The sequence below is a fragment of the Phyllobates terribilis genome, unplaced genomic scaffold, assembly GCF_046119375.1.
Source record: "Phyllobates terribilis strain yellow unplaced genomic scaffold, ASM4611937v1 Scaffold_1__5_contigs__length_1240528914, whole genome shotgun sequence".
Classification (NCBI taxonomy): domain Eukaryota; kingdom Metazoa; phylum Chordata; class Amphibia; order Anura; family Dendrobatidae; genus Phyllobates; species Phyllobates terribilis.
The window spans coordinates 870,765,078-870,788,771 of NW_027362761.1; positions in this window are offsets into that span (position 1 = coordinate 870,765,078).

Below are 23,694 nucleotides of genomic sequence, written 5' to 3' on the forward strand. Positions count from 1 at the left end.
CTCCACATTTCTTGTAAGGGGTATTAAAAGCATCTAGTTATACCACTCTGACCTCCACGTCACTTGTGAGGGGCATTAAAAGCGTCTTGTTATACCACTCTCACCTCCACGTCTCTTCTGACGGGCCTTAAAAGCGTCTTGTTATAGCACTCTGACCTCCACATCTCTTGTAAAGGGCATTTAAAGCGTCTTGTTATACCATTCTGACCTACACGTCTCTTCTGACTGGCATTAAAAGCGTCTTGTTATACCACTCTGACCTCCACATCTCTTGTAAGGGGCATTAAAAGCATCTTGTTATACCACTCTGACCTCCACGTCTCTTCTGACGGGCATTAAAAGCGGCTTGTTATACCACTCTTACCTCCACGTCTCTTGTAAGGGGCATTAAAAGCGTCTTGTTATACCACTCTGACCTCCACGTCTCTTGTAATGGGCATTAAAACTGTCTTGTTATACCACTCTGACCTCCACGTCTCTTGTAAGGGGCATTAAAAGCATCTTGTTATGCCACTCTGACCTCCACTTCTCTTCTGACGGGGCATTAAAAGCGTCTTGTTATACCACTCTGACCTCTATATTTCTTGTAAGGGGCATTAAAAGCGTCTCGTTATACCACTCTGACCTCCACTTCTCTTGTAAGGGGCATTAAAACCGACTTGTTATACCACTCTGATCTCCACGTCTCTTGTAAGGGGCATTAAAAGCTTCTTGTTATACCACTCTGACCTCCTCTTCTCTTGTAAGGGGCATTAAAAGCATCTTGTTATACCACTCTGAGCTCCACTTCTCTTGCAAGGGGCATTAAAAGCGTCTTGTTATACCACTCTGACCTCCACGTCTCTTGTATGGGGCATTAAAAGCGTCTTGTTATACCACTCTGACCTCCACATCTCTTGTAAGGGGCATTAAAAGCGTCTTGTTATACCACTCTGACCTCCACGTCTCTTGTAAGCGGCATGAAATCGTCTTGTTATACCACTCTGACCTCCACGTCTCTTGTAAGGGGCATTAAAAGTGTCTTCTTATACCACTCTGACCTCCACTTCTCTTGTAAGGGGCATTAAAAGCTTCTCGTTATACCACTCTGACTTCCACGTCTCTTGTAAGGGGCATTAAAAGCGACTTGATATACCACTCTGACCTCCACGTCTCTTGTAAGGGGCATTAAAAGCGTCTTGTTATACCACTCTGACCTCCACTTCTCTTGTAAGGGGCATTAGTAGCATCTTGTTATACCACTCTGAGCTCCACGTCTCTTGTAAGGGGCATTAAAAGCGTATTGTTATACCACTCTGACCTCCACATGTCTTGTAAGGGGCATTAAAAGCATCTTGTTATACCACTCTGACCTCCACGTCTCTTGTAAGGGGCATTAAAAGCATCTGGTTATACCACTCTGACCTCCACGTCTCTTCTGACGGGCATTAAAAGCGTCTTGTTATACCACTCTGACCTCCACGTCTCTTGTAAAGGACATTAAAAGAGTCTTGTTATACCACTCTGACCTCCACGTCTCTTCTGACGGGCAATAAAAGCCTCTTGTTATACCACTCTGACCTCCACGTCTCTTGTAACGGGCAATAAAAGCATCTTGTTATACCACTCTGACCTCCACCTCTCTTGTAAGGGGCATTAAAAGCGTCTTGTTATACTAATCTGACCTCCACGTCTCTTGTAAGGGGCATTAAAAGCGTCTTCTTATACCACTCTGACCTCCACGTCTCTTGTAAGGGACATTAAAAGAGTCTTGTCATACCACTCTGACCTCCACGTCTCTTCTGACGGGCATTAAAAGCGTCTTGTTATACCACTCTGACCTCCACATCTCTTGTAAGGGGCATTAAAAGCACCTTGTTATACCACTCTGACCTCCACGTCTCTTGTAAGGGGCATTAAAAGCATCTTGTTTTACGACTCTGACCTCCACATCTCTTCTGAAGGGCATTAAAAGCGTCTTGTTATACCACTCTGACCTCCACATCTCTTGTAAGGGGCATTAAAAGCGTCTTGTTATACCACTCTGACCTCCACGTCTCTTCTGACGGGCATTAAAAGCGTCTTGTTATACCACTCTGACCTCCACGTCTCTTGTAAGGGGCTTTAAAAGAGTCTTGTTATACCACTCTGACCTCCACGTCTCTTCTGACGGGCATTAAAAGTGTCTTGTTATACCACTCTGACCTCCACATCTCTTGTAAGGGGCTTTAAAAGCATCTTGTTATACCACTTTAACCTCCACGTCTCCTGTAAGGGGCATTAAAAACATGTTGTTATATGACTCTGACCTCCACATCTCTTGTAAGGGGCATTAAAAGCATCTAGTTATACCACTCTGACCTCCATGTCTCTTGTGAGGGGCATTTAAAGCGTCTTGTTATACCACTCTGACCTCCACGTCTCTTCTGACTGGTATTAAAAGCGTCTTGTTATACCACTCTGACCTCCACATCTCTTGTAAAAGGCATTAAAAGCGTCTTGTTATACCACTCTGACCTCCACGTCTCTTGTAAGGGGCATGAAATCGTCTTGTTATACCACTCTGACCTCCACGTCTCTTGTAAGGGGCATTAAAAGTGTCTTGTTATACCACTCTGACCTCCACTTCTCTTCTGATGGGGCATTAAAAGCGTCTTGTTATACCTCTCTGACCTCAACATCTCTTGTAAGGGGCATTAAAAGCGACTTAATATACCACTCTGACGTCCACGTCTCTTGTAAGGGGCATTAAAAGCGACTTAATATACCACTCTGACCTCCACGTCTCTTGTAAGGGCCATTAAAAGCGTCTTGTTATACCACTCTGACCTCCACTTCTCTTGTAAGGGGCATTAGTAGCATCTTGTTATACCACTCTGAGCTCCACGTCTCTTGTAAGGGGCATTAAAAGCGTCTTGTTATACCACTCTGACCTCCACATGTCTTGTAAGGGGCATTAAAAGCATCTTGTTATACCACTCTGACCTCCACGTCTCTTGTAAGGGGCATTAAAAGCATCTGGTTATACCACTCTGACCTCCACGTCTCTTCTGACGGGCATTAAAAGCGTCTTGTTATACCACTCTGACCTCCACGTCTCTTATAAGGGACATTAAAAGAGTCTTGTTATACCACTCTGACCTCCACGTCTCTTCTGACGGGCATTAAAAGCATCTTGTTATACCACTCTGACCTCCACGTCTCTTGTAACGGGCAATAAAAGCGTCTTGTTATACCACTCTGACCTCCACCTCTCTTGAAAGGGGCATTAAAAGCGTCTTGTTATACCAATCTGACCTCCACGTCTCTTGTAAGGGGCATTAAAAGCGTCTTGTTGTACCACTCTGACCTCCACGTCTCTTGTAAGGGACATTAAAAGAGTCTTGTCATACCACTCTGACCTCCACGTCTCTTCTGACGGGTATTAAAAGCGTCTTGTTATACCACTCTGACCTCCACATCTCTTGTAAGGGGCATTAAAAGCACCTTGTTATACCACTCTGACCTCCACGTCTCTTGTAAGGGGCATTAAAAGCATCTTGTTTTACCACTCTGACCTCCACATGTCTTCTGACGGCCATTAAAAGCGTCTTGTTATACCACTCTGACCTCCACATCTCTTGTAAGGGGCATTTAAAGCGTCTTGTTATACCACTCTGACCTCCACGTCTCTTCTGATGGGCATTAAAAGCGTCTTGTTATACCACTCTGACCTCCACGTCTCTAGTAAGGGGCATTCAAAGCATCTTGTTATAACACTCTGAGATCCACGTCTCTTGTAAGGGGCATTAAAAGCGTCTTGTTATACTACTCTGACCTCCACGTCTCTTGTAAGCGGTATGAAATCGTCTTGTTATACCACTCTGACCTCCACGTCTCTTCTGACGGGCATTAAAAGCGTCTTGTTATACCAGTCTGACCTCCACGTCTCTTGTAAGGGACATTAAAAGAGTCTTGTTATACCACTCTGACCTCCACGTCTCTTCTGACGGGCATTAAAAGCATCTTGGTTTACCACTCTGATCTCCACATCTCTTGTAAGGGGCATTAAAAGCACCTTGTTATACCACTCTGACCTCCACGTCTCTTGTAACGGGCATTAAAAGCATCTTGTTTGACCACTCTGACCTCCACGTCTCTTGTAAGGGGCATTAAAAGCATCTGGTTATACCACTCTGACCTCCACGTCTCTTCTGACGGGCATTAAAAGCGTCTTGTTATACCACTCTGACCTCCACGTCTCTTATAAGGGACATTAAAAGAGTCTTGTTATATCACTCTGACCTCCACGTCTCTTCTGACGGGCATTAAAAGCATCTTGTTATACCACTCTGACCTCCACGTCTCTTGTAACGGGCAATAAAAGCGTCTTGTTATACCACTCTGACCTCCACCTCTCTTGAAAGGGGCATTAAAAGCGTCTTGTTATACCAATCTGACCTCCACGTCTCTTGTAAGGGGCATTAAAAGCGTCTTGTTGTACCACTCTGACCTCCACGTCTCTTGTAAGGGACATTAAAAGAGTCTTGTCATACCACTCTGACCTCCACGTCTCTTCTGACGGGTATTAAAAGCGTCTTGTTATACCACTCTGACCTCCACATCTCTTGTAAGGGGCATTAAAAGCACCTTGTTATACCACTCTGACCTCCACGTCTCTTGTAAGGGGCATTAAAAGCATCTTGTTTTACCACTCTGACCTCCACATGTCTTCTGACGGCCATTAAAAGCGTCTTGTTATACCACTCTGACCTCCACATCTCTTGTAAGGGGCATTTAAAGCGTCTTGTTATACCACTCTGACCTCCACGTCTCTTCTGATGGGCATTAAAAGCGTCTTGTTATACCACTCTGACCTCCACGTCTCTAGTAAGGGGCATTCAAAGCATCTTGTTATAACACTCTGAGATCCACGTCTCTTGTAAGGGGCATTAAAAGCGTCTTGTTATACTACTCTGACCTCCACGTCTCTTGTAAGCGGTATGAAATCGTCTTGTTATACCACTCTGACCTCCACGTCTCTTCTGACGGGCATTAAAAGCGTCTTGTTATACCAGTCTGACCTCCACGTCTCTTGTAAGGGACATTAAAAGAGTCTTGTTATACCACTCTGACCTCCACGTCTCTTCTGACGGGCATTAAAAGCATCTTGGTTTACCACTCTGATCTCCACATCTCTTGTAAGGGGCATTAAAAGCACCTTGTTATACCACTCTGACCTCCACGTCTCTTGTAACGGGCATTAAAAGCATCTTGTTTGACCACTCTGACCTCCACGTCTCTTCTGACGGGCATTAAAAGCGTCTTGTTATACCACTCTGACCTCCACATCTCTTGTAAGGGGCATTAAATGCGTCTTGTTATACTGCTCTGACCTCCACGTCTCTTCTGACGGGCATTAAAAGCATCTTGTTATACCACTCTGACCTCCACATCTCTTGTAAGGGGCTTTAAAAGAGTCTTGTTATAACTCTCTGACCTCCACGTCTCTTCTGACGGGCATTAAAAGTGTCTTGTTATACCACTCTGACCTCCACATCTCTTGTAAGGGGCATTAAAAGCATCTTGTTATACCACTTTAACCTCCACGTTTCTTGTAAGGGGCATTAAAAGCATCTGGTTATACCACTCTGACCTCCACGTCTCTTGTAAAGGGCATTCAAAGCGTCTTGTTATTCCACTCTGACTTCCACGTCTCTTCTGACGGGCATTAAAAGCGTCTTGTTATACCACTCTGACCTCCACATCTCTTGTAAGGGGCATTAAAAGCGTCTTGTTATACCACTCTGACCTCCACGTCTCTTCTGACGGGCATTCAAAGCATCTTGTTATACCACTCTGACCTCCACATTTCTTGTAAGGGGTATTAAAAGCATCTAGTTATACCACTCTGACCTCCACGTCACTTGTGAGGGGCATTAAAAGCGTCTTGTTATACCACTCTCACCTCCACGTCTCTTCTGACGGGCCTTAAAAGCGTCTTGTTATAGCACTCTGACCTCCACATCTCTTGTAAAGGGCATTAAAAGCGTCTTGTTATACCATTCTGACCTACACGTCTCTTCTGACTGGCATTAAAAGCGTCTTGTTATACCACTCTGACCTCCACATCTCTTGTAAGGGGCATTAAAAGCATCTTGTTATACCACTCTGACCTCCACGTCTCTTCTGACGGGCATTAAAAGTGGCTTGTTATACCACTCTTACCTCCACATCTCTTGTAAGGGGCATTAAAAGCGTCTTGTTATACCACTCTGACCTCCACGTCTCTTGTAAGGGGCATGAAATCGTCTTGTTATACCACTCTGACCTCCACGTCTCTTGTAATGGGCATTAAAAGTGTCTTGTTATACCACTCTGACCTCCACGTCTCTTGTAAGGGGCATTAAAAGCATCTTGTTATGCCACTCTGACCTCCACTTCTCTTCTGACGGGGCATTAAAAGCGTCTTGTTATACCACTCTGACCTCTATATTTCTTGTAAGGGGCATTAAAAGCGTCTCATTATACCACTCTGACCTCCACTTCTCTTGTAAGGGGCATTAAAAGCGACTTGTTATACAACTTTGATCTCCACGTCTCTTGTAAGGGGCATTAAAAGCTTCTTGTTATACCACTCTGACCTCTTCTCTTGTAAGGGGCATTAAAAGCATCTTGTTATACCACTCTGAGCTCCACTTCTCTTGCAAGGGGCATTAAAAGCGTCTTGTTATACCACTCTGACCTCCACATGTCTTGTAAGGGGCATTAAAAGCATCTTGTTATACCACTCTGTCCTCCACGTCTCTTGTATGGGGCATTAAAAGCGTCTTGTTATACCACTCTGACCTCCACATCTCTTGTAAGGGGCATTAAAAGCGTCTTGTTATACCACTCTGACCTCCACGTCTCTTGTAAGCGGCATGAAATCGTCTTGTTATACCACTCTGACCTCCACGTCTCTTGTAAGGGGCATTAAAAGTGTCTTCTTATACCACTCTGACCTCCACTTCTCTTGTAAGGGGCATTAAAAGCGTCTCGTTATACCACTCTGACTTCCACGTCTCTTGTAAGGGGCATTAAAAGCGACTTGATATACCACTCTGACCTCCACGTCTCTTGTAAGGGGCATTAAAAGCGTATTGTTATACCACTCTGACCTCCACATGTCTTGTAAGGGGCATTAAAAGCATCTTGTTATACCACTCTGACCTCCACGTCTCTTGTAAGGGGCATTAAAAGCATCTGGTTATACCACTCTGACCTCCACGTCTCTTCTGACGGGCATTAAAAGCGTCTTGTTATACCACTCTGACCTCCACGTCTCTTGTAAGGGACATTAAAAGAGTCTTGTTATACCACTCTGACCTCCACGTCTCTTCTGACGGGCAATAAAAGCCTCTTGTTATACCACTCTGACCTCCACGTCTCTTGTAACGGGCAATAAAAGCATCTTGTTATACCACTCTGACCTCCACCTATCTTGTAAGGGGCATTAAAAGCGTCTTGTTATACCAATCTGACCTCCACGTCTCTTGTAAGGGGCATTAAAAGCGTCTTGTTATACCACTCTGACCTCCACGTCTCTTGTAAGGGACATTAAAAGAGTCTTGTCATACCACTCTGACCTCCACGTCTCTTCTGACGGGCATTAAAAGCGTCTTGTTATACCACTCTGACCTCCACATCTCTTGTAAGGGGCATTAAAAGCACCTTGTTATACCACTCTGACCTCCACGTCTCTTGTAAGGGGCATTAAAAGCATCTTGTTTTACGACTCTGACCTCCACATCTCTTCTGATGGGCATTAAAAGCGTCTTGTTATACCACTCTGACCTCCACATCTCTTGTAAGGGGCATTAAAAGCGTCTTGTTATACCACTCTGACCTCCACGTCTCTTCTGACGGGCATTAAAAGCGTCTTGTTATACCACTCTGACCTCCACGTCTCTTGTAAGGGGCTTTAAAAGAGTCTTGTTATACCACTCTGACCTCCACGTCTCTTCTGACGGGCATTAAAAGTGTCTTGTTATACCACTCTGACCTCCACATCTCTTGTAAGGGGCTTTAAAAGCATCTTTTTATACCACTTTAACCTCCACGTCTCCTGTAAGGGGCATTAAAAACATGTTGTTATATGACTCTGACCTCCACATCTCTTGTAAGGGGCATTAAAAGCATCTAGTTATACCACTCTGACCTCCATGTATCTTGTGAGGGGCATTTAAAGCGTCTTGTTATACCACTCTGACCTCCACTTCTCTTCTGACGGGGCATTAAAAGCGCCTTGTTATACCTCTCTGACCTCAACATCTCTTGTAAGGGGCATTAAAAGCGACTTAATATACCACTCTGACGTCCACGTCTCTTGTAAGGGGCATTAAAAGCGACTTAATATACCACTCTGACCTCCACGTCTCTTGTAAGGGCCATTAAAAGCGTCTTGTTATACCACTCTGACCTCCACTTCTCTTGTAAGGGGCATTAGTAACATCTTGTTATACCACTCTGAGCTCCACGTCTCTTGTAAGGGGCATTAAAAGCGTCTTGTTATACCACTCTGACCTCCACATGTCTTGTAAGGGGCATTAAAAGCATCTTGTTATACCACTCTGACCTCCACGTCTCTTGTAAGGGGCATTAAAAGCATCTGGTTATACCACTCTGACCTCCACCTCTCTTCTGACGGGCATTAAAAGCGTCTTGTTATACCACTCTGACCTCCACGTCTCTTGTAAGGGACATTAAAAGAGTCTTGTTATACCACTCTGACCTCCACGTCTCTTCTGACGGGCATTAAAAGCATCTTGTTATACCACTCTGACCTCCACGTCTCTTGTAACGGGCAATAAAAGCGTCTTGTTATACCACTCTGACCTCCACCTCTCTTGAAAGGGGCATTAAAAGCGTCTTGTTATACCAATCTGACCTCCACGTCTCTTGTAAGGGGCATTAAAAGCGTCTTGTTATACCACTCTGACCTCCACGTCTCTTGTGAGGGACATTAAAAGAGTCTTGTCATACCACTCTGACCTCCACGTCTCTTCTGACGGGTATTAAAAGCGTCTTGTTATACCACTCTGACCTCCACATCTCTTGTAAGGGGAATTAAAAGCACCTTGTTATACCACTCTGACCTCCACATCTCTTGTAAGGGGCATTAAAAGCATCTTGTTTTACCACTCTGACCTCCACATGTCTTCTGACGGCCATTAAAAGCGTCTTGTTATACCACTCTGACCTCCACATCTCTTGTAAGGGGCATGAAAAGCGTCTTGTTATACCACTCTGACCTCCACGTCTCTTCTGACGGGCATTAAAAGCGTCTTGTTATACCACTCTGACCTCCACATCTCTTGTAAGGGGCTTTAAAAGAGTCTTGTTATACCACTCTGACCTCCACGTCTCTTCTGACGGGCATTAAAAGTGTCTTGTTATACCACTCTGACCTCCACATCTCTTGTAAGGGGCATTAAAAGCATCTTGTTATACCACTTTAACCTCCATGTCTCCTGTAATGGGCATTAAAAACATCTTGTTATACGACTCTGACCTCCACGTCTCTTGTAAAGGGCATTCAAAGCGTCTTATTATACCACTCTAACCTCCACGTCTCTACTGACGGGCATTCAAAGCATCTTGTTATACCTCTCTGACCTCCACATCTCTTGTAAGGGGCATTAAAAGCATCTAGTTATACCACTCTGACCTCCACATCTCTTGAGAGGGGCATTTAAAGCGTTTTGTTATACCACTCTGAGCTCCACGTCTCTTCTGACGGGCCTTAAAAGCGTCTTGTTATACCACTCTGACCTCCACATCTCTTGTAAAGGGCATTAAAAGCATCTTGTTATACCATTCTGACCTACACATCTCTTCTGACGGGCATTAAAAGCGTCTTGTTATACCACTCTGACCTCCACATCTCTTGTAAGCGGCATTAAAAGCGTCTTGTTATACCACTCTGACCTCCACGTCTCTTCTGACGGGCATTAAAAGCGGCTTGTTATACCACTCTGACCTCCACATCTCTTGTAAGGGGCATTAAAAGCGTCTTGTTATACCACTCTGACCTCCACGTCTCTTGTAAGCGGCATGAAATCGTCTTGTTATACCACTCTGACCTCCACGTCTCTTGTAAGGGGCATTAAAAGTGTCTTCTTATACCACTCTGACCTCCACGTCTCTTGTAAGGGGCATTAAAAGCATCTTGTTATACCACTCTGACCTCCACTTCTTTTCTGACGGGGCATTAAAAGCGTCTTGTTATACCACTCTGACCTCCACATCTCTTGTAAGGGGCATTAAAAGCGTCTCGTTATATCACTCTGACCTCCACGTCTCTTGTAAGGGGCATTAAAAGCGACTTGTTATACCACTCTGACCTCCATGTCTCTTGTAAGGGGCATTAAAAGCATCTTGTTATACCACTCTGACCTCCACGTCTCTTGTAAGGGGCATTAAAAGCATCTTGTTATACCACTCTGAGCTCCACGTCTCTTGTAAGGGGCAATAAAAGCGTCTTGTTATACCACTCTGACCTCCAAATGTCTTGTAAGGGGCATTAAAAGTATCTTGTTATACCACTCTGACCTCCACGTCTCTTGTAAGGGGCATTAAAAGCATCTTGTTATACTAATCTGACCTCCACGTCTCTTCTGATGGGCCTTAAAAGCGTCTTGTTATACCACTCTGACCTCCACGTCTCTTGTAAGGGACATTAAAAGCATCTTGTTATACCACTCTCACCTCCACTTCTCTGATGACGGGCATTAAAAGCGTCTTGTTATACCACTCTGACCTCCACGTCTCTTGTAACGGGCAATAAAAGCGTCTTGTTATACCACTCTGACCTCCACGTCTCTTGTAAGGGGCATTAAAAGCATCTTGTTATACCACTCTGACCTCCACTTCTCTTGTAAGGGGCATTAAAAGCATCTTGTTATACCACTCTGACCTCCACGTCTCTAGTAAGGGGCATTAAAAGCATCTTGTTATAACACTCTGAGATCCATGTCTCTTGTAAGGGGCATTAAAATCGTCTTGTTATACTACTCTGACCTCCACGTCTCTTGTAAGCGGCATGAAATCGTCTTGTTATACCACTCTGACCTCCACGTCTCTTGTAAGGGACATTAAAAGAGTCTTGTTATACCACTCTGACCTCCACGTCTCTTCTGACGGGCATTAAAAGCATCTTGTTATACCACTCTGATCTCCACATCTCTTGTAAGGGGCATTAAAAGCACCTTGTTATACCACTCTGACCTCCACGTCTCTTGTAAGGGGCATTAAAAGCATCTTGTTTGACCACTCTGACCTCCACGTCTCTTCTGACTGGTATTAAAAGCGTCTTGTTATACCACTCTGACCTCCACATCTCTTGTAAGGGGCATTACATGCGTCTTGTTATACTACTCTGACCTCCACGTCTCTTCTGACGGGCATTAAAAGCGTCTTGTTATACCACTCTGACCTCCACATCTCTTGTAAGGGGCTTTAAAAGAGTCTTGTTATACCACTCTGACCTCCACGTCTCTTCTGACGGGCATTAAAAGTGTCTTGTTATACCACTCTGACCTCCACATCTCTTGTAAGGGGCATTAAAAGCATCTTGTTATACCACTTTAACCTCCACGTCTCTTGTAATGGGCATTAAAAGCATCTGTTTATACCACTCTGACCTCCACGTCTCTTGTAAAGGGCATTCAAAGCGTCTTGTTTTACCACTCTGACTTCCACGTCTCTTCTGACGGGCATTAAAAGCGTCTTGTTATACCAATCTGACCTCCACGTCTCTTGTAAGGGGCATTAAAAGCGTCTTGTTGTACCACTCTGACCTCCACGTCTCTTGTAAGGGACATTAAAAGAGTCTTGTCATACCACTCTGACCTCCACGTCTCTTCTGACGGGTATTAAAAGCGTCTTGTTATACCACTCTGACCTCCACATCTCTTGTAAGGGGCATTAAAAGCACCTTGTTATACCACTCTGACCTCCACGTCTCTTGTAAGGGGCATTAAAAGCATCTTGTTTTACCACTCTGACCTCCACATGTCTTCTGACGGCCATTAAAAGCGTCTTGTTATACCACTCTGACCTCCACATCTCTTGTAAGGGGCATTTAAAGCGTCTTGTTATACCACTCTGACCTCCACGTCTCTTCTGATGGGCATTAAAAGCGTCTTGTTATACCACTCTGACCTCCACGTCTCTAGTAAGGGGCATTCAAAGCATCTTGTTATAACACTCTGAGATCCACGTCTCTTGTAAGGGGCATTAAAAGCGTCTTGTTATACTACTCTGACCTCCACGTCTCTTGTAAGCGGCATGAAATCGTCTTGTTATACCACTCTGACCTCCACGTCTCTTCTGACGGGCATTAAAAGCGTCTTGTTATACCAGTCTGACCTCCACGTCTCTTGTAAGGGACATTAAAAGAGTCTTGTTATACCACTCTGACCTCCACGTCTCTTCTGACGGGCATTAAAAGCATCTTGTTATACCACTCTGATCTCCACATCTCTTGTAAGGGGCATTAAAAGCACCTTGTTATACCACTCTGACCTCCACGTCTCTTGTAACGGGCATTAAAAGCATCTTGTTTGACCACTCTGACCTCCACGTCTCTTCTGACGGGCATTAAAAGCGTCTTGTTATACCACTCTGACCTCCACATCTCTTGTAAGGGGCATTAAATGCGTCTTGTTATACTGCTCTGACCTCCACGTCTCTTCTGACGGTCATTAAAAGCATCTTGTTATACCACTCTGACCTCCACATCTCTTGTAAGGGGCTTTAAAAGAGTCTTGTTATAACTCTCTGACCTCCACGTCTCTTCTGACGGGCATTAAAAGTGTCTTGTTATACCACTCTGACCTCCACATCTCTTGTAAGGGGCATTAAAAGCATCTTGTTATACCACTTTAACCTCCACGTTTCTTGTAAGGGGCATTAAAAGCATCTGGTTATACCACTCTGACCTCCACATCTCTTGTAAAGGGCATTCAAAGCGTCTTGTTATTCCACTCTGACTTCCACGTCTCTTCTGACGGGCATTAAAAGCGTCTTGTTATACCACTCTGACCTCCACATCTCTTGTAAGGGGCATTAAAAGCGTCTTGTTATACCACTCTGACCTCCACGTCTCTTCTGACGGGCATTAAAAGCGTCTTGTTATACCACTCTGACCTCCACGTCTCTTGTAAGGGGCTTTAAAAGAGTCTTGTTATACCACTCTGACCTCCACGTCTCTTCTGACGGGCATTAAAAGTGTCTTGTTATACCACTCTGACCTCCACATCTCTTGTAAGGGGCTTTAAAAGCATCTTTTTATACCACTTTAACCTCCACGTCTCCTGTAAGGGGCATTAAAAACATGTTGTTATATGACTCTGACCTCCACATCTCTTGTAAGGGGCATTAAAAGCATCTAGTTATACCACTCTGACCTCCATGTCTCTTGTGAGGGGCATTTAAAGCGTCTTGTTATACCACTCTGACCTCCACTTCTCTACTGACGGGGCATTAAAAGCGCCTTGTTATACCTCTCTGACCTCAACATCTCTTGTAAGGGGCATTAAAAGCGACTTAATATACCACTCTGACGTCCACGTCTCTTGTAAGGGGCATTAAAAGCGACTTAATATACCACTCTGACCTCCACGTCTCTTGTAAGGGCCATTAAAAGAGTCTTGTTATACCACTCTGACCTCCACTTCTCTTGTAAGGGGCATTAGTAGCATCTTGTTATACCACTCTGAGCTCCACGTCTCTTGTAAGGGGCATTAAAAGCGTCTTGTTATACCACTCTCACCTCCACATGTCTTGTAAGGGGCATTAAAAGCATCTTGTTATACCACTCTGACCTCCACGTCTCTTGTAAGGGGCATTAAAAGCATCTGGTTATACCACTCTGACCTCCACGTCTCTTCTGACGGGCATTAAAAGCGTCTTGTTATACCACTCTGACCTCCACGTCTCTTGTAAGGGACATTAAAAGAGTCTTGTTATACCACTCTGACCTCCACGTCTCTTCTGACGGGCATTAAAAGCATCTTGTTATACCACTCTGACCTCCACGTCTCTTGTAACGGGCAATAAAAGCGTCTTGTTATACCACTCTGACCTCCACCTCTCTTGAAAGGGGCATTAAAAGCGTCTTGTTATACCAATCTGACCTCCACGTCTCTTGTAAGGGGCATTAAAAGCGTCTTGTTATACCACTCTGACCTCCACGTCTCTTGTGAGGGACATTAAAAGAGTCTTGTCATACCACTCTGACCTCCACGTCTCTTCTGACGGGTATTAAAAGCGTCTTGTTATACCACTCTGACCTCCACATCTCTTGTAAGGGGAATTAAAAGCACCTTGTTATACCACTCTGACCTACACATCTCTTGTAAGGGGCATTAAAAGCATCTTGTTTTACCACTCTGACCTCCACATGTCTTCTGACGGCCATTAAAAGCGTCTTGTTATACCACTCTGACCTCCACATCTCTTGTAAGGGGCATGAAAAGCGTCTTGTTATACCACTCTGACCTCCACGTCTCTTCTGACGGGCATTAAAAGCGTCTTGTTATACCACTCTGACCTCCACATCTCTTGTAAGGGGCTTTAAAAGAGTCTTGTTATACCACTCTGACCTCCACGTCTCTTCTGACGGGCATTAAAAGTGTCTTGTTATACCACTCTGACCTCCACATCTCTTGTAAGGGGCATTAAAAGCATCTTGTTATACCACTTTAACCTCCATGTCTCCTGTAATGGGCATTAAAAACATCTTGTTATACGACTCTGACCTCCACGTCTCTTGTAAAGGGCATTCAAAGCGTCTTATTATACCACTCTAACCTCCACGTCTCTTCTGACGGGCATTCAAAGCATCTTGTTATACCTCTCTGACCTCCACATCTCTTGTAAGGGGCATTAAAAGCATCTAGTTATACCACTCTGACCTCCACATCTCTTGAGAGGGGCATTTAAAGCGTTTTGTTATACCACTCTGAGCCCCACGTCTCTTCTGACGGGCCTTAAAAGCGTCTTGTTATACCACTCTGACCTCCACATCTCTTGTAAAGGGCATTAAAAGCATCTTGTTATACCATTCTGACCTACACATCTCTTCTGACGGGCATTAAAAGCGTCTTGTTATACCACTCTGACCTCCACATCTCTTGTAAGCGGCATTAAAAGCGTCTTGTTATACCACTCTGACCTCCACGTCTCTTCTGACGGGCATTAAAAGCGGCTTGTTATACCACTCTGACCTCCACATCTCTTGTAAGGGGCATTAAAAGCGTCTTGTTATACCACTCTGACCTCCACGTCTCTTGTAAGCGGCATGAAATCGTCTTGTTATACCACTCTGACCTCCACGTCTCTTGTAAGGGGCATTAAAAGTGTCTTCTTATACCACTCTGACCTCCACGTCTCTTGTAAGGGGCATTAAAAGCATCTTGTTATACCACTCTGACCTCCACTTCTTTTCTGACGGGGCATTAAAAGCGTCTTGTTATACCACTCTGACCTCCACATCTCTTGTAAGGGGCATTAAAAGCGTCTCGTTATATCACTCTGACCTCCACGTCTCTTTTAAGGGGCATTAAAAGCGACTTGTTATACCACTCTGACCTCCATGTCTCTTGTAAGGGGCATTAAAAGCATCTTGTTATACCACTCTGACCTCCACGTCTCTTGTAAGGGGCATTAAAAGCATCTTGTTATACCACTCTGAGCTCCACGTCTCTTGTAAGGGGCAATAAAAGCGTCTTGTTATACCACTCTGACCTCCACATGTCTTGTAAGGGGCATTAAAAGTATCTTGTTATACCACTCTGACCTCCACGTCTCTTGTAAGGGGCATTAAAAGCATCTTGTTATACCACTCTCACCTCCACTTCTCTGATGACGGGCATTAAAAGCGTCTTGTTATACCACTCTGACCTCCACGTCTCTTGTAATGGGCAATAAAAGCGTCTTGTTATACCACTCTGACCTCCACGTCTCTTGTAAGGGGCATTAAAAGCATCTTGTTATACCACTCTGACCTCCACTTCTCTTGTAAGGGGCATTAAAAGCATCTTGTTATACCACTCTGACCTCCACGTCTCTAGTAAGGGGCATTAAAAGCATCTTGTTATAACACTCTGAGATCCATGTCTCTTGTAAGGGGCATTAAAATCGTCTTGTTATACTACTCTGACCTCCACGTCTCTTGTAAGCGGCATGAAATCGTCTTGTTATACCACTCTGACCTCCACTTCCCTAGTAAGGGGCATTAAAAGTGTCTTGTTATACCACTCTGACCTCCACGTCTCTTCTGACGGGCATTAAAAGCGTCTTGTTATACCAGTCTGACCTCCACGTCTCTTGTAAGGGACATTAAAAGAGTCTTGTTATACCACTCTGACCTCCACGTCTCTTCTGACGGGCATTAAAAGCATCTTGTTATACCACTCTGATCTCCACATCTCTTGTAAGGGGCATTAAAAGCACCTTGTTATACCACTCTGACCTCCACGTCTCTTGTAAGGGGCATTAAAAGCATCTTGTTTGACCACTCTGACCTCCACGTCTCTTCTGACTGGTATTAAAAGCGTCTTGTTATACCACTCTGACCTCCACATCTCTTGTAAGGGGCATTACATGCGTCTTGTTATACTACTCTGACCTCCACGTCTCTTCTGACGGGCATTAAAAGCGTCTTGTTATACCACTCTGACCTCCACATCTCTTGTAAGGGGCTTTAAAAGAGTCTTGTTATACCACTCTGACCTCCACGTCTCTTCTGACGGGCATTAAAAGTGTCTTGTTATACCACTCTGACCTCCACATCTCTTGTAAGGGGCATTAAAAGCATCTTGTTATACCACTTTAACCTCCACGTCTCTTGTAATGGGCATTAAAAGCATCTGTTTATACCACTCTGACCTCCAGGTCTCTTGTAAAGGGCATTCAAAGCGTCTTGTTTTACCACTCTGACTTCCACGTCTCTTCTGACGGGCATTAAAAGCGTCTTGTTATACCAATCTGACCTCCACGTCTCTTGTAAGGGGCATTAAAAGCGTCTTGTTGTACCACTCTGACCTCCACGTCTCTTGTAAGGGACATTAAAAGAGTCTTGTCATACCACTCTGACCTCCACGTCTCTTCTGACGGGTATTAAAAGCGTCTTGTTATACCACTCTGACCTCCACATCTCTTGTAAGGGGCATTAAAAGCACCTTGTTATACCACTCTGACCTCCACGTCTCTTGTAAGGGGCATTAAAAGCATCTTGTTTTACCACTCTGACCTCCACATGTCTTCTGACGGCCATTAAAAGCGTCTTGTTATACCACTCTGACCTCCACATCTCTTGTAAGGGGCATTTAAAGCGTCTTGTTATACCACTCTGACCTCCACGTCTCTTCTGATGGGCATTAAAAGCGTCTTGTTATACCACTCTGACCTCCACGTCTCTAGTAAGGGGCATTCAAAGCATCTTGTTATAACACTCTGAGATCCACGTCTCTTGTAAGGGGCATTAAAAGCGTCTTGTTATACTACTCTGACCTCCACGTCTCTTGTAAGCGGCATGAAATCGTCTTGTTATACCACTCTGACCTCCACGTCTCTTCTGACGGGCATTAAAAGCGTCTTGTTATACCAGTCTGACCTCCACGTCTCTTGTAAGGGACATTAAAAGAGTCTTGTTATACCACTCTGACCTCCACGTCTCTTCTGACGGGCATTAAAAGCATCTTGTTATACCACTCTGATCTCCACATCTCTTGTAAGGGGCATTAAAAGCACCTTGTTATACCACTCTGACCTCCACGTCTCTTGTAACGGGCATTAAAAGCATCTTGTTTGACCACTCTGACCTCCACGTCTCTTCTGACGGGCATTAAAAGCGTCTTGTTATACCACTCTGACCTCCACATCTCTTGTAAGGGGCATTAAATGCGTCTTGTTATACTGCTCTGACCTCCACGTCTCTTCTGACGGTCATTAAAAGCATCTTGTTATACCACTCTGACCTCCACATCTCTTGTAAGGGGCTTTAAAAGAGTCTTGTTATAACTCTCTGATCTCCACGTCTCTTCTGACGGGCATTAAAAGTGTCTTGTTATACCACTCTGACCTCCACATCTCTTGTAAGGGGCATTAAAAGCATCTTGTTATACCACTTTAACCTCCACGTTTCTTGTAAGGGGCATTAAAAGCATCTGGTTATACCACTCTGACCTCCACATCTCTTGTAAAGGGCATTCAAAGCGTCTTGTTATTCCACTCTGACTTCCACGTCTCTTCTGACGGGCATTAAAAGCGTCTTGTTATACCACTCTGACCTCCACATCTCTTGTAAGGGGCATTAAAAGCGTCTTGTTATACCACTCTGACCTCCACGTCTCTTCTGACGGGCATTCAAAGCATCTTGTTATACCACTCTGACCTCCACATTTCTTGTAAGGGGTATTAAAAGCATCTAGTTATACCACTCTGACCTCCACGTCACTTGTGAGGGGCATTAAAAGCGTCTTGTTATACCACTCTCACCTCCACGTCTCTTCTGACGGGCCTTAAAAGAGTCTTGTTATAGCACTCTGACCTCCACATCTCTTGTAAAGGGCATTAAAAGCGTCTTGTTATACCATTCTGACCTACACGTCTCTTCTGACTGGCATTAAAAGCGTCTTGTTATACCACTCTGACCTCCACATCTCTTGTAAGGGGCATTAAAAGCATCTTGTTATACCACTCTGACCTCCACGTCTCTTCTGACGGGCATTAAAAGCGGCTTGTTATACCACTCTTACCTCCACATCTCTTGTAAGGGGCATTAAAAGCGTCTTGTTATACCACTCTGACCTCCACGTCTCTTGTAAGGGGCATGAAATCGTCTTGTTATACCACTCTGACCTCCACGTCTCTTGTAATGGGCATTAAAAGTGTCTTGTTATACCACTCTGACCTCCACGTCTCTTGTAAGGGGCATTAAAAGCATCTTGTTATGCCACTCTGACCTCCACTTCTCTTCTGACGGGGCATTAAAAGCGTCTTGTTATACCACTCTGACCTCTATATTTCTTGTAAGGGGCATTAAAAGCGTCTCGTTATACCACTCTGACCTACACTTCTCTTGTAAGGGGCATTAAAAGCGACTTGTTATACAACTTTGATCTCCACGTCTCTTGTAAGGGGCATTAAAAGCTTCTTGTTATACCACTCTGACCTCCTCTTCTCTTGTAAGGGGCATTAAAAGCATCTTGTTATACCACTCTGAGCTCGACTTCTCTTGCAAGGGGCATTAAAAGCGTCTTGTTATACCACTCTGACCTCCACATGTCTTGTAAGGGGCATTAAAAGCATCTTGTTATACCACTCTGTCCTCCACGTCTCTTGTATGGGGCATTAAAAGCGTCTTGTTATACCACTCTGACCTCCACATCTCTTGTAAGGGGCATTAAAAGCGTCTTGTTATACCACTCTGACCTCCACGTCTCTTGTAAGCGGCATGAAATCGTCTTGTTATACCACTCTGACCTCCACGTCTCTTGTAAGGGGCATTAAAAGTGTCTTCTTATACCACTCTGACCTCCACTTCTCTTGTAAGGGGCATTAAAAGCGTCTCGTTATACCACTCTGACCTCCACGTCTCTTGTAAGGGGCATTAAAAGCGACTTGATATACCACTCTGACCTCCACGTCTCTTGTAAGGGGCATTAAAAGCGTATTGTTATACCACTCTGACCTCCACATGTCTTGTAAGGGGCATTAAAAGCATCTTGTTATACCACTCTGACCTCCACGTCTCTTGTAAGGGGCATTAAAAGCATCTGGTTATACCACTCTGACCTCCACGTCTCTTCTGACGGGCATTAAAAGCGTCTTGTTATACCACTCTGACCTCCACGTCTCTTGTAAGGCACATTAAAAGAGTCTTGTTATACCACTCTGACCTCCACGTCTCTTCTGACGGGCAATAAAAGCCTCTTGTTATACCACTCTGACCTCCACGTCTCTTGTAACGGGCAATAAAAGCATCTTGTTATACCACTCTGACCTCCACCTCTCTTGTAAGGGGCATTAAAAGCGTCTTGTTATACCAATCTGACCTCCACGTCTCTTGTAAGGGGCATTAAAAGCGTCTTGTTATACCACTCTGACCTCCACGTCTCTTGTAAGGGACATTAAAAGAGTCTTGTCATACCACTCTGACCTCCACGTCTCTTCTGACGGGCATTAAAAGCGTCTTGTTATACCACTCTGACCTCCACATCTCTTGTAAGGGGCATTAAAAGCACCTTGTTATACCACTCTGACCTCCACGTCTCTTGTAAGGGGCATTAAAAGCATCTTGTTTTAAGACTCTGACCTCCACATCTCTTCTGACGGGCATTAAAAGCGTCTTGTTATACCACTCTGACCTCCACATCTCTTGTAAGGGGCATTAAAAGCGTCTTGTTATACCACTCTGACCTCCACGTCTCTTCTGACGGGCATTAAAAGCGTCTTGTTATACCACTCTGACCTCCACGTCTCTTGTAAGGGGCTTTAAAAGAGTCTTGTTATACCACTCTGACCTCCACGTCTCTTCTGACGGGCATTAAAAGTGTCTTGTTATACCACTCTGACCTCCACATCTCTTGTAAGGGGCTTTAAAAGCATCTTGTTATACCACTTTAACCTCCACGTCTCCTGTAAGGGGTATTAAAAACATGTTGTTATATGACTCTGACCTCCACATCTCTTGTAAGGGGCATTAAAAGCATCTAGTTATACCACTCTGACCTCCATGTCTCTTGTGAGGGGCATTTAAAGCGTCTTGTTATACCACTCTGACCTCCACGTCTCTTCTGACTGGTATTAAAAGCGTCTTGTTATACCACTCTGACCTCCACATCTCTTGTAAAAGGCATTAAAAGCGTCTTGTTATACCACTCTGACCTCCACGTCTCTTGTAAGGGGCATGAAATCGTCTTGTTATACCACTCTGACCTCCACGTCTCTTGTAAGGGGCATTAAAAGTGTCTTGTTATACCACTCTGACCTCCACTTCTCTTCTGACGGGGCATTAAAAGCGTCTTGTTATACCTCTCTGACCTCAACATCTCTTGTAAGGGGCATTAAAAGCGACTTAATATACCACTCTGACGTCCACGTCTCTTGTAAGGGGCATTAAAAGCGACTTAATATACCACTCTGACCTCCACGTCTCTTGTAAGGGCCATTAAAAGCGTCTTGTTATACCACTCTGACCTCCACTTCTCTTGTAAGGGGCATTAGTAGCATCTTGTTATACCACTCTGAGCTCCACGTCTCTTGTAAGGGGCAATAAAAGCGTCTTGTTATACCACTCTGACCTCCACATGTCTTGTAAGGGGCATTAAAAGCATCTTGTTATACCACTCTGACCTCCACGTCTCTTGTAAGGGGCATTAAAAGCATCTGGTTATACCACTCTGACCTCCACGTCTCTTCTGACGGGCATTAAAAGCGTCTTGTTATACCACTCTGACCTCCACGTCTCTTGTAAGGGACATTAAAAGAGTCTTGTTATACCACTCTGACCTCCACGTCTCTTCTGACGGGCATTAAAAGCATCTTGTTATACCACTCTGACCTCCACGTCTCTTGTAACGGGCAATAAAAGCGTCTTGTTATACCACTCTGACCTCCACCTCTCTTGAAAGGGGCATTAAAAGCGTCTTGTTATACCAATCTGACCTCCACGTCTCTTGTAAGGGGCATTAAAAGCGTCTTGTTATACCACTCTGACCTCCACGTCTCTTGTGAGGGACATTAAAAGAGTCTTGTCATACCACTCTGACCTCCACGTCTCTTCTGACGGGTATTAAAAGCGTCTTGTTATACCACTCTGACCTCCACATCTCTTGTAAGGGGCATTAAAAGCACCTTGTTATACCACTCTGACCTCCACATCTCTTGTAAGGGGCATTAAAAACATCTTGTTTTACCACTCTGACCTCCACATGTCTTCTGACGGCCATTAAAAGCGTCTTGTTATACCACTCTGACCTCCACATCTCTTGTAAGGGGCATGAAAAGCGTCTTGTTATACCACTCTGACCTCCACGTCTCTTCTGACGGGCATTAAAAGCGTCTTGTTGTACCACTCTGACCTCCACATCTCTTGTAAGGGGCTTTAAAAGAGTCTTGTTATACCACTCTGACCTCCACGTCTCTTCTGACGGGCATTAAAAGTGTCTTGTTATACCACTCTGACCTCCACATCTCTTGTAAGGGGCATTAAAAGCATCTTGTTATACCACTTTAACCTCCATGTCTCCTGTAATGGGCATTAAAAACATCTTGTTATTCGACTCTGACCTCCACGTCTCTTGTAAAGGGCATTCAAAGCGTCTTATTATACCACTCTAACCTCCACGTCTCTTCTGACGGGCATTCAAAGCATCTTGTTATACCTCTCTGACCTCCACATCTCTTGTAAGGGGCATTAAAAGCATCTAGTTATACCACTCTGACCTCCACGTCTCTTGAGAGGGGCATTTAAAGCGTTTTGTCATACCACTCTGAGCTCCACGTCTCTTCTGACGGGCCTTAAAAGCGTCTTGTTATACCACTCTGACCTCCACATCTCTTGTAAAGGGCATTAAAAGCATCTTGTTATACCATTCTGACCTACACATTTCTTCTGACGGGCATTAAAAGCGTCTTGTTATATCACTCTGACCTCCACATCTCTTGTAAGCGGCATTAAAAGCGTCTTGTTATACCACTCTGACCTCCACGTCTCTTCTGACGGGCATTAAAAGCGGCTTGTTATACCACTCTGACCTCCACATCTCTTGTAAGGGGCATTAAAAGCGTCTTGTTATACCACTCTGACCTCCACGTCTCTTGTAAGCGGCATGAAATCGTCTTGTTATACCACTCTGACCTCCACGTCTCTTGTAAGGGGCATTAAAAGTGTCTTCTTATACCACTCTGACCTCCACGTCTCTTGTAAGGGGCATTAGTAGCATCTTGTTATACCACTCTGAGCTCCACGTCTCTTGTAAGGGGCATTAAAAGCGTCTTGTTATACCACTCTGACCTCCACATGTCTTGTAAGGGGCATTAAAAGCATCTTGTTATACCACTCTGACCTCCACGTCTCTTGTAAGGGGCATTAAAAGCATCTGGTTATACCACTCTGACCTCCACGTCTCTTCTGACGGGCATTAAAAGCGTCTTGTTATAACACTCTGACCTCCACGTCTCTTGTAAGGGACATTAAAAGAGTCTTGTTATACCACTCTGACCTCCACGTCTCTTCTGACGGGCATTAAAAGCATCTTGTTATACCACTCTGACCTCCACGTCTCTTGTAACGGGCAATAAAAGCGTCTTGTTATACCACTCTGACCTCCACCTCTCTTGAAAGGGGCATTAAAAGCGTCTTGTTATATCAATCTGACCTCCACGTCTCTTGTAAGGGGCATTAAAAGCGTCTTGTTATACCACTCTGACCTCCACGTCTCTTGTGAGGGACATTAAAAGAGTCTTGTCATACCACTCTGACCTCCACGTCTCTTCTGACGGGTATTAAAAGCGTCTTGTTATACCACTCTGACCTCCACATCTCTTGTAAGGGGCATTAAAAGCACCTTGTTATACCACTCTGACCTCCACATCTCTTGTAAGGGGCATTAAAAGCATCTTGTTTTACCACTCTGACCTCCACATGTCTTCTGACGGCCATTAAAAGCGTCTTGTTATACC